This window comes from Chrysochloris asiatica, unplaced genomic scaffold, assembly GCF_000296735.1.
Source record: "Chrysochloris asiatica unplaced genomic scaffold, ChrAsi1.0 scaffold00266, whole genome shotgun sequence".
Classification (NCBI taxonomy): domain Eukaryota; kingdom Metazoa; phylum Chordata; class Mammalia; order Afrosoricida; family Chrysochloridae; genus Chrysochloris; species Chrysochloris asiatica.
Genome location: NW_006408784.1, coordinates 493337 through 504219, shown reverse-complemented (window position 1 = coordinate 504219; position 10883 = coordinate 493337). Strand labels below are relative to the sequence as shown.

General features: G+C 39.7%; 1 protein-coding gene across 2 annotated transcripts in view; it reads left to right on the top strand.

Annotated features, from left to right (window-relative positions):
- The window catches only part of TAOK1 (TAO kinase 1), an 85899-nt gene that overhangs the window by 41121 nt on the left and 33895 nt on the right, over window positions 1-10883 (top strand). The window lies entirely within an intron of this gene.

The following is a 10883-nucleotide window of genomic DNA, read 5'->3' as shown; positions in this document are numbered from 1 at the left end:
CAGGACAGATCATCAGTTTTATATTCAACAAATCTTATACTTTGTTTCATTACAATAGTTATAATCCCCTCCATCAATTAACAGTATTTCTCTCTATTCATTTTAGCTCTTTTTTAAAAAAAAAAAAACACAGGCATACATAATAATTTACACCACCAAAGGGCACATTCTGCAAGTGTACCTCTGGCTACTAGCTCTCAGTCCCTCTATTCCCATGAATCTAGAGTCTTCAGCTGTTCTCTCTCCATGTCCCCTTCTCTACTTCCATCTCTGGTGTTTCTGCTTCTCTAGATAATGTCCCAAATTCTGTTTGTGCTCTTCTCCTCCAGTGGTCCTAGGGTCCTCCGTTTCTGGATTGCAAGATTAACTACTCCCCCGTTTTTGTTAACAAAACTTCTACCTTTACAATTGTCCCCCACATACTCTTAAACTAAATGCCCTCTTGAAAACTTGTAAGCCAGTCACTTCATGCCTTTATTTTGCCCCCTTATTTTAGGTAGCCAATGTCTAAGTTGCCCATCTCTATCTACCCTGTATACAGAGAGGATAGCATTGTTACTTGATATGAAGACTCCCTTCCTCTCTGTTGGTATTTTGAGCTACTACCTCCATGAGTATAGGTCAAGTTCATCAAATTGTAGCAATTTATGCTCATTTCTTGTATCAAAAATTGTTTTCTTTTTATCTTCCTCTAGTCAAATTCTGATTATCAAGCCATCGAGGCTAGGTCAGATGGGTACTATCTGCAAGTTCGGGTATTCTTATGTGTCTCCTCTCCCTTCATATCAGCTGGATGCTTCCCTCTGAGCTCTAGCCCGCTGTGGCTATGTCCTTGTTCATGGGCTCAGGTGTCCCTAGGTCTCACCACAGTTCGGATCAACCAGTCCTTCCTCTTCTCTCTCTCATTTCTGTGTCAGCGGGAGTCTATGGATTGTGGTTGAACTCAACCCATTTCTTCATTGCTGCCTTTCCCCCTCTTCCACTTACCAGTAGACCATTGTGGTCGTTAGCAAGCTTCCATGCCTGTTCATGCGTTTCCTTTGAGTTTCAGTCTTAGAGGGGGGATCCTAATGAATTTTTAAAGAAACCTTAGTATAAATGTAAAAAAGTTATGGAATGTACTCTGCCCATGTCTTGCTTTTACATACTTAGGTATACATATACCTCATTTTTGTTGTTGTTAAGTGCCATAGAATCGGTTTTTACTCATATCAACTCATTATAGAGTTTCCAAGGAGCTGCTGGACTCATAGTGACCTTGTATAGGGTTTTCAAGGAGCAAATAATGGGTTTGAAACTCCAACCTAGCAGTTAGCTGTTCAGTGTTTCTCCTACAGTGCCACACCAGGACTGTTGTTGTTGTTATGAGCTGTTGTGTTGGTTCTGAGTCATAGCAACCCTATGTAGGATTTCTGAGGAGCGGCTGGTAAGTTTGAACCACTGACTTTGATTCAAACCTAATTTGTAGTCCAGTATTTATCCTATAGTGCCACACTAGAACTCCTTATGGTAATGATATCGTATTAGTAGTCCTGTTAGTTATAAGTGCTGTATATTAAGATACACATTTTTAGAATGTATTCATTGTATGACTTTTTAGGCTGTTTAGTTTCATTTTATTCTAGTTCATTTAAAAAGAAAAAAGATTTCCATCACAATGGACTATTTCATACTTAACATAAAGCAACCTCAGGAGATGTGACTACTTCTAGATCATTTTAAATGAGAGATGTTTCAAAGACTAAGACTTCTTAGAGTTTTAGGCACGCATTTAATATCTTCATCTTTTATAAATTTTCTTTCTTAATGATTTTTATCATACTACTTTAAATTCTGAAGTTACTCAATTGGGAATGATATTTTTAGGCTTGACTTTGGAAAAGTGTAGAGTAGTAGCACTGTTTAGTAAAATGTTCTGCGTTGTTGGAAATGTCCTGTATCTACATGGTTATATTTGAATGTAGTTAGTGTAACTGAGCAACTGAATTTTTCATTATTTCGTTTTCATTCCTTTACATTTAAACAGTCCCACATGTGTGGGTAGTGGTTACCCTATCTGACAGCACAATACTAGAAGCATGATTTTCATTATTGGGAAATATGTCTATTACGTACTTTTCTCCTCTAAAGTAGTAAGGATAATGAATTTAAAGCACCTTTCTTAACAGGGTAAGTGAGAGAGCAAACTTCAAATAATTGCACTAACTTTGGTTTTAATAGATACATTGTTGTTAAGTATTGTTGAGTCAGTTTCAACTCATAGCCACCCTTTTTTTTAACTTTTTCTGGACTGGGTGCTGGTTTTATTTGAAGAAGATTCTCTTCTGTATGTTGTCGTTAGTGTCACTGAGTCAATTCTGACTCATAGAGACCTTGTATAGAATTTCCGAGGAGCAGCTGATGAGTTTGAACTGCTGACCTTGTGGTTAGCAGTACAGTGCTTATCCTATATGACTACACCAAGACTTCCTGTCTAAACATGTTGTTATGTGCCATGGAGTCGGTTCCGACTCATAGCGACCCTGTACAGGGTTGCCAAGGCTGTAAATCTTTACAGGAACAGAAAGCCTCATCTTTCTCCCATGGAACAGCTGGTAGTTTTGAACTGCTGACCTTAAGGTTTGCAGACAAATTCGTAGCCACTGCGCTACCAGAGCTCCTTTTTATGTAAACATACTCATTGTAAATTTTCTTCCTTTTTATTTATTTATTTTGTTTTACACATAACTCTTCATTGTTGTGGTTGTTGTTAAATGCCGTCGAGTTGGTTCTGACCCATAATGACCTTGTAGAGTTTCCGAGGAGCAGCTGGTGATCTTGAATCGCCAACCTTGCCGTTTAAATGGCTTTGCAGTCTGGCACATAACTCTTCATTGTTGTTGTTATGTGCCGTGGAGTCGATTCCAACTCATAGTGACCCTGTACAGGGTTTCTGAGGCTATAAATCTTTACGGGAACAGAAACTGTCATCTTTCTCCCATGGAACAGCTGGTAGTTTTGAACTGCTGGCCCTGTGGTTCGCAGCCTGATTGGTAACCACTACGCTACCAGAGCTCCTTATAAGACTCTTTATAGTGCTGCTAAAATAATGTCTTATTAATGAGCTAATATGTTAGGCTGCAAAGTTGGTTTGAACCATGAGGTTGGAGGTTCAAGCTCACCAGCTGCTCCTTGGAAACCCTATACAGGGTCGCTATGGGTCAGAACCGACTCAACAGCACTTAACAACAACAATCCTAACGTAACTCTATACTGAAGCAGATTGCTGCTTACAAGCTGGATAACTTTGGGCTCCTTAACCTACCTCATGATTTTCTTGAGAATTAAATGATATGCATAAAATGCTTAACCTAAGTTATAGAGTTCTGGTGTGGTGCTGTAGAATAAGCACTGGACTACTAATATAAGGTCGGCAGGTCAGACCCACCAGTTGCTCATGGGAAATCTTATACAGGGTTACTATGAGTCAGAATTGACTCATTGACACTTAACAGCAACAACATAGAGAAGAGAAGATAACACCCCATCCAGAAAAAGTTTTGAAAAAAGGAACAAAAAAATCTCTCTTGTATGTCTTAATCTCCTGTAAAAGATCCTAGGAGAAAATAAACATGTTTAAATATTATTAGTTTCAAAATAAGCACAGAATCATTTCTGCCACTAAGAGAGATGTTGAGGTTGTTGGTAAGTGCCAAAATGGGACTCTGATAAGATGGGTTCAAATTTACTTTTTTTTATGACTATCTCTCTTAGGGTCAGTCGTTCAAACTCACCAGCTGCTCCTTGGAAACCCGACACAGGGTCGCTATGAGTCTTGATGACCCTTAACAGCAACAGCACCAGTGTGATGGCTGAAAATGCAGTTGCCTTCTCAGAGCCAGACCAAATACTTTCTTGGACCTATTCAGCTTGTGGGTTGGACATTCCCCACCCTTGTTGTACAGGCTTTTCCAGGAGCAGCTGGTGGGTTTGAATCACTGACCTTTCAATTAGCAATCCAGTGCTTATGCTACAGTGTCACACCAGGATTCCAAAATAAATGATTAGTAGTAAATGCTATTAAAAAACGAGTTATCCAAGTCACAGGTGACCTTGTGTGTCAAAAGTAGATATGTGCTCCATAGGGTTTTCAGTGGCTGATTTTTCTCTACTGGTTTAGCCAGGCTTTCTTCCAAGTTATCTTTTTTTTTTTTTCAATGTTTCAGTGAATTATGTGATAGTTTACATGGGAGAACATTAGTTTTACATTAATCCTGTCATATATCATTTCATTGCCATGGTGACAATCCCCTCCATGCATCATCAACCAACCAAAGGGTATACTCTGCAAGCCTGTGCACCCAGTCATCAGCACACATCTCCTCTCCCTCTCTGGGTCTAAAGCCCCTAGCCACTCCATCTCTCCACGTCATCGTCTCTGCCTCCATCTCTTGAGTCACTGCTTCTCTGGGTAGGGTCCTGCTCTCTGCTCTTCTTTCTCCCTTCATGGTCCCAGGGACCTCTGCTCCTAGACTGCAAAGTCAATCACTCCTGTCCTTTTGCTACAAAATGTCTACCTTTACATTTCCAACCCTTACAATCAGTCCTGATAACAATTATTCACTATTGTATCACAAGAGACCTATCTGCTTCTCCTTTCATCAGTCCTACCCAGACAGATTGGATACTACTCAGTGGAGAGTCTACCTTCCTCCGCACCCTCTGGATCTAGGCTCCCTCTTGAAAGCTTGCAAGCCAGTCAATTCTTGCCTTTGTAGCCCCCCCATTTTGGGTAGCCTATGGCCAAGTTGCCCATCCCTGTCTACTCTGTGTATGGAGGGAGTGGGAATGATCCCCTCTGTAAAGATTTGTTCCCTCTTTTGAGCTACTGCACCCATAGATGTAGGTCAAGCTCATCAAATTGTATCAGATTACTCTTTTTTTCCTCTTCTTTCTTCTAGTTGAGCTTTGATCATCCAGTCATTATAGCCAGGTCAAGTGGGTATTATCTGCAAGTGTGGGTGTTCTTATGCATATGCCCTCCCTTCTTACCAGCTGGACACTTCACTCTCCATTCCAGTCCTCTGTGGCTATGTCACTGACTCTGGGCTCAAGAGTCCCCAGGTCTTGGCGCACTGCTGGCCAACCAGGTCTCCACCTGGGTTCACAAGTGTCTATTGAATGTTGTAGGGCTTAGCTCGCAGCTTCATTGCTGTTTTTTCCTCACTTTTCCTTATCGGTGATGAATGTGTATTCCTATTGAGTCTTAGTCTTGGGAAGGGGATTTGCCCTGAGGGGACCTGACCACTTGCCTTGATATCTCCTGGGTGAGCAACTTGCTTTTTTCTGTAGCAATCAGTCAGACTGCCTATATTGCATTGTATTTTTCCTATCAATCTTCCTTTCAAGAAGTATCTTCTGTTCTTCTAGCCACTCCAGGCTGGTCTGCTTGTCCTTTCAAGTGGAAATTTCCCACCTCAGAAGATTCTGGATGCAATTCTGGATTCCATCTATGGTCTTATGTAATGCAGAGTCTCCGCAGGAAGCCGCCTTTACTGGGCATGTCGTAACCCCATTTTAGGTATTCTAATCAGTTATAGGCAGAAGACAGACTTACAAGCTTTCTATGATGATATTTCTGGCTTTTCTTAACTTTTTACTACTGTGGTGTCATACAATATTTGTCCTTTTGTGATTGACTAATTTAACTCAGCATAATGTCCTTCAGGTTCATCCAGTTCATGAGGTGTTTTGCAGATTCACTGTTAAGACTTCAACATTGTATAGTGTTTTGTTGTGTGTATGTATCAAACTTTGTTTAACCATTCTCTGTTGATGGGCATTTAGCCTATAGTGAATAGTACTGCAATGAACATAGATGTGTATAATCTGTTTGACTCTTGTTTTTTGATATATACCAAGTAGAGAGATTGCTGAGTCATACATATTTCTGTTTCCAGTTTTTTGAGAAAGTACCATACCATTTTCCATAGTGGTTGCACCATTTTACAGTCCTGCTGGCAGTATAATAGATTTCCAATCTCTCCACATCCTTGCCAGCATTTGTTCTTTCCTGGGGTTTTTTGTAGACTCAAGCTAACAAACCTTTCATTTAGCAACTGAGCACATTAATCTTTTCATTACCCAGAGACTCCAGCAGATTATATTCATTATATAAAATAGAGTTCTACCAATCCATATAACAAGCAAGAATAAGATAAAAATTTTATAAGAAGAATGATATTTATAAAGCTTCATGGTTTTTGTTAATTAAAAAAGGACAAAGTAACTTGACCTTAAAGAAGGCTGGAAGACACTATCTTAATCAACTGATCAAAATGAACACTATCAGTGTCTTTATAAGATACGTCAGTGAGCAAAATACGGCATTATTTCTGTGATATGCCAACAATGTATAATCCAAATCTAATCAGTGAAATGGCAGACAAACACAAATTGAGGGACATTCGACAATTCTGTGTACTTGCCAAGTATCAAGTTCTTGACCTCAGCTTTCACCTTTAGAAGCAAGGGGAAGAAAGTGAATATAAAGATCAAAAGCAGAAATCAATGAAACAAGACAATAGAAATAACTGAAATTGATAGTTTTGGTTATCTAGTGTGAAACTGTAGGATAAGCACTTGACTGAAAGATCGACAACAACAGTGCTTCTATAGCAGAAATACCATAAGTGGATGGCTTTAACAAATAACAGTTTTATTCTCTCACCGTTAAGAGGTTGTTGTTATTAATTGCCGTTGAGTCCATTCAGACTCATAGCAACCCTGTATAGGGTTTCCAAGGAGCAGCTGGTGAATTTGAACTACTACTGATCCTGTGGTTCTATTCAACCTTGAGGTCGAGTACTTAGCTTTTGACACCACACCAAGACTCAGTTTAGGAGATCAGAAGTACAAATTTGAGTGCCGACTCAGAAAGGCTTTCTCTTTTTGTAAACTCTGGGAAAAGGTCCTTGTCTCTTTAGCATCTGTAGGATCAGCATTCCTTGGATATCTCCTTAAGTCTTAGCTTCAAGCTTCCCTTAGATCTAGGAATTTCAGAGTTTATGAACCCCAGGTCAGAAGGATATACTACACTCCTGGCTCTACTTTCTTGTGATAATGTTGTTGTTAACTGCAATCAAGTCAGTTCTGACTCATAATCAAACCTGTATAGGATGTCTGAGGAGCGACTGGTGAGTTTGAACTGCTGACCTTGCAGTTCAAACTGATCTTTCTGTGTTGGTCCCCTTTCTCTGCTTACTTCTCTCTCCTTTTTTTCTTTGTAAGATAGAAGATGTTGTTGCAGGGTTGATCAGGGTTCTGATGGGATTAAGAATATTGCAGCCAACCTCTCACTGGTTTATCACATCAGATCACATCATGGAGAATCATCACATAACTGCCAAACCACTGAGAATCATGACTCAGTCAAGTTAGCAGATAATTTGGGGGGAACACAATCTGTTATACTGGCTCTTAAGGAAGGCCTATAAAATTGATAAACCAGACTGACCAGGAAAAAAGTAGAAAGTACACATTACCAATATTAGGAGTTAAAATACCTTATAAACCTCTGATATAAAAGTTATATTCACACAATTCTGCAATTACAGTATTAACAGTCCTACAAGTGGATGCATAGATAGATACTTAATCTGAATAGGATGAGAAATTTAATGAGGCATCACTCATGCATATTTAATGAAGATATATATACACACATACATATACACATGTAACACCTGTGTATAAGTTGGACCGGATATTTTGACATTCATTTTTATGGGTTACAAATATATCCGTGAATATGAGGATTGGTCAGAAGTACTGCTATAAAATCATAGAAACCTTGATTAAACAAAAATATCTAAATGTGAAGCTATTATTTCTCAACATGTCCTCCATCTAGCTCTATACATTTCTGAAAGAGCTCTTTCCATTGCTCTAACCTCCTGGTGTGGCATTATAGGGTAATGCACTGTAAGGTTAGTGGTTCAAGCTCACCGGCAGCTCCCCAGAAGCCCTATACAGGGTTGTTGAGTCAAAACTGACTCAGTGGCACTTAACAACAATAACCTTGTCTGGAAGAATTCTGCACTCAATTTTCACTCTTGGTAAAGTAGTTTTGGTATCCTCAAGGGACTCACATTATCTTCCTTTTCAGTGTTCTTTGAGCTTGGGGAACAAAAATAACTCTCCAGGGACAAGATAAGGGCTGTAGAGTGGATAGGGTAAGAATTTCCCAATGAAATTCTCATAAAACAGTCTTATCTCACCTCAAAAAAATGAGCAGGTACATTGTTGTGAAAAAGAAAAACTCTTCAGGACAAGTTTCCTGGCCTTTTTCTCTCTGATGCAGCTTTCCATTTACTTAAAACTTCTTCCTAATAAGCCCCATGATGGTCTTGTGTCCTTTGAGAAAATCAAAATAACCCCTTTAGAATCCCAGAAAGGTCATTATAGCTTTCTGAGCTGACCTTTTCTGCCTTGAATTTAACTAAGCCAGCAGATCCCCTCAGAAGCAACTTTTTAATTGAAGCTTCTTTTTTTTGGAAGGTACCCTAACAAAACTAACACAAGTGTATTGCTAAGAGAACTTGCTTACAGCCACCCACTGATTGCAGAGACATTTAAACATGCTATGTTTTGAATAAATCTATGTATATATGAAAGGAGCTCTCGTAGCGTAGTGGTTACAAATCAGGCTACTAATCTTATGGTTAGCAGTTCAAAACTACCAGCTGTTCCGCAGGAGAAAGATGAGGATTTCTGCTCCCGTAAAGGTTTACAACCTCGGAAACCCTGTACAGGGTCACTATGAGATGGAACCGACTCCCTGGCACATAACAACAACAACAACATGTATGTATGAAGGAGCCCTGGTATGGCACTGTGGGTTAATGCGCAAAGTCGTTTAAACTGCAGGGTCAGTCGTTCAAGCTTACCAGCTGATCCTTGGAAACCCTATACAAGGTCGCTGTGGGTCGGAATTGACGTCGCAGCACTTAACAACAAAGTTCATAGAAAAAAACATTATCTTTTAATTCCATTTTTTCATAAACTTTTTAAAGCCAATTTGTATGAGCTGGAACCCTAGTAGCAATACATCTTTACTTACTTTTATATAATAGAGCATACAGAGGATGTTGTTGTTGTTGTTAAGTGTTGTCGAGTCGGTTCCGACCCATAGAGACCCTGAACAGGGTTTCTGAGGCTGTAAATCTTTACGGGAGCAGAAAGCCTCATCTTTCTCCCACGGAGCAGTTGGTAGTTTCGAACTGCTGACCTTGTGGTTCACAGCCTGATTCGTAACCACTATGCTACCAGAGCTCCTATACAGGGGTAAAGCTGTGAAAATGTATTGTTGTTAAGTACCATTGAGTCGATTCCGACTCACAGCAATCTTGTATAGGGTTTTCAGGGAGCAGCTTGGTGGGTTTGAACTACTGACCTTGTAGTTTGCAGTCCAGTGCTGATCCTACAGAGCCACAGCAATAGTCCTTCTTGTTGTTATGTGTTGTGGAGTTCATTCTGACTCATAGTGGCCCTGTACTATGTAAATATGAGGGTTTCCGAGGCTGTAAATCTTTACGGGAGCAGAAAGCCTCATCTTTTTCCCGTAGAACTGCTGACCCTGAGGTTAGCAGCCCAATTCATAACCACTACGTTACCAGAAGTCCTTAAACATGACCAAAACTTAGAGGGAATGATTTACTTGACCTGGTTTCAGGGGCATATCTCAGGTGACATTAAGGTTAATTAGCGTAACAGTCTACAAAGATAATGTTCTACATCCTACTTTGGTGAGTAACAAATGGGTTTTAAAAGATTATGAGCAGCCATCTAAGGTCTTTCCCCTTCCAGGACAAAGATAGTCAAGAAAATCAAGTATGCAAGGAAACAGTCCAAAAGACTTATGGATCACATGAACCCCAACCTCCATGACCCTGAGACTAGAATAACTAGATGTTACCTTGCTACCTCTATTGACTGCTCAGCAAGGGATCACAATAGGAAGTCTTGAATAGAGTGGGAGAAGAATGTGGAAGAAAACTCAAAATCATAAAGCAGACCAGACTTACTGGTCTGATAGAGACTGATGGAGCCCCTGCAACTGTAGCCCTTAGGTATTCTGAAGACTGGAACTGAGATTGTTCCTGTGACTGAATTTTCAGCCAAATGATAGAGATAGGCCTAGAAAGTGAACAATAACAGCAGGGAAGTACAAAGTCAACCATAACCAATCAAACGGGTGGCATTTGCCCAGCGATAAATCTCAGAAAGTAGGAAGGTATGGGGAAAAATATGAAGGGAAATAGTAACCACAGGGAAGAAATTGAAAGACTGCTATTCCTTATGGGGATTGCAATTAATGTTATAAAAAAAAGTTGTGTACAAATTATTGAATGGAAAGTAAGTTTGTTCTATAAGCTTTCATCTAAATCACAATTAAAAAAAAAAAAAAAAACCTCAGATTTTGCAGATATTAAAAAGGATGATTTGTTGTTGTTGTTGGGTGCCATCGAGTCGGTACCATTCAGCGACCTTATACACAGCAGAACGAAACACTGCCCGATACTGGGCCAACCTCACTACTGTTGCCACGCTTGAGTCCTTCAGTGCTGCCACTTGGCCAATCCATCTCGTTGGGGTCTTCCTTTGATATTATATGCATTTCTATGCCAGTAAAGATCATAACTTAAATATGGTCCAATTCCCAGGATGACACAAATTGTCAGAGCTCATTTTTGCTATAAAGGGAGGTCATTATTTGGACATTCAGGAGAATGTCCTTATATAGGAAATAGTAAAGCATCCAGACATAGTAGAGCATCAGTTCAGCAATTTGCTAAAGAGTTTTAGAGGAAGTTTTTGAACTTTCAAGTTTGGACTTGTTTAAA